The sequence below is a fragment of the Chrysochloris asiatica genome, unplaced genomic scaffold, assembly GCF_000296735.1.
Source record: "Chrysochloris asiatica unplaced genomic scaffold, ChrAsi1.0 scaffold00005, whole genome shotgun sequence".
Lineage (NCBI taxonomy): Eukaryota > Metazoa > Chordata > Mammalia > Afrosoricida > Chrysochloridae > Chrysochloris > Chrysochloris asiatica.
Genome location: NW_006408523.1, coordinates 1979691 through 1981254, shown reverse-complemented (window position 1 = coordinate 1981254; position 1564 = coordinate 1979691).

Sequence of the window (1564 nt, the reverse complement as noted above, 5' to 3'; positions counted from 1 at the left end):
AATATTTCAAGTTCAGGCTTGAATTTCTTCTTTAGTTCTTTCAGCTTGGGAAATGCTGAGCCTTTTCTTCCCTTTTGACTTTCTAACTCCAGGTCTTTGCAAATTTCATTATAATACTTGATGATTTCTTGATCTGCCCTTTGAAATTTTCTGTGCAGCTCTTTTACTTCCTCATTCTTCCATTCACAAGAGCAAGTTTCAGAGTAAAATCAGTCAATCACAAAAGGACAAATATTATATGATATTACTATTGTAAAAATTCAAGGAAAGGTTTTCATGTTAAAAGAAACATTCTTTGATGGTTACCAGGGGTGGAAGGGGAGGGAGAGTAATTCACTGGCTAGAGCTTCTTGTTGTTGTTGCTGTTACGTACCATCAATCTGGTTCCAACTCATAGCAACCCTGTATAGGGAGAGCTTCCAAGGAGCAGCTGGTAAGTTTGAACTGCCTACCTTTTGCTTCAAACCAACCTTGCAGTCTAGTGCTTACCCTACAGCACCACAAAACTTGGGTGATGAGAAATAAGAGGGAGGTTGGCAGAAGAATGATGAAGACAGGTGAAGACACAGGGAGGAATGCAAGGGCTAAAGGGGATAGTGGTAAACCCTGCAACAGCGGTGTTCTACAGGGAGCTACATGGAAATGTACATAGACTGAATGGGAGAGTGGGAGTATACCCACAGATGCATAATAGGATATGTGTACATGGATATTTTACCTTTGCTGCAAGCACAACTATGAATGTGGAAGAGCATACAGTAGGCAGACTGATGGAAACTTCTTAGACATTATCAAATACCTTGAGGCAACAAGTTGCTGGGCCTGCAGGTTCAGGACCATAGTCTCCAGGGGAACCATGGCCAATTGGCATAACATAGTCCACAAAGACACTGTTCTACATTCTACTTTGTTGAGTAGTATCTGGGATCTTAAAAGCTCATGAGTGACCATGTAAGGCACAACTATTGGTCTCTCCATATTTGGAGGAAAAGCGAGTGATGAGAACTGAAGAGGTTTGTAATCAATTAGTCTAGTAGACTAATGGGACAAGTGAATATCAGTGTCCAGGACTCTGAAACCTGAACTGCATGGTGCCGGGCTACCACTACCAACTGCTCTGAAAGAGATCCCATTCAAAGGTCCTGGAAAGAGTGGAAGACAATGTGGGACAAAACTTAATTTTATTTAAAAAAACAAAACAAAACAAAACACAGACTTATTGGTCAGAAAGAGCTCTGGTAGCGTAGTGGTCATCAATCGGGCTATGAACCACAAGGTCAGCAGTTCGAAACTACCAGCGGTTCCGTGGGCGAAAGATGAGTCTTTCTGCTCCCGTAAAGATTTACAGCCTCAGAAACCCTACACAGGGTCGCTATGGGTCAGAACCAACTCCACGGCACATAACAACAACAACAACATATGAATACAACTACAAAACTTTTACTAAAAATGCTTACTGGTGAAGATCAAAGACCACAGCCTTCAGTATGATCGCATCTCAATGTAAAGAAAACAAAAATCCTCACCACTGGACCAATAAACAATATTACTATCAACAGAGAAA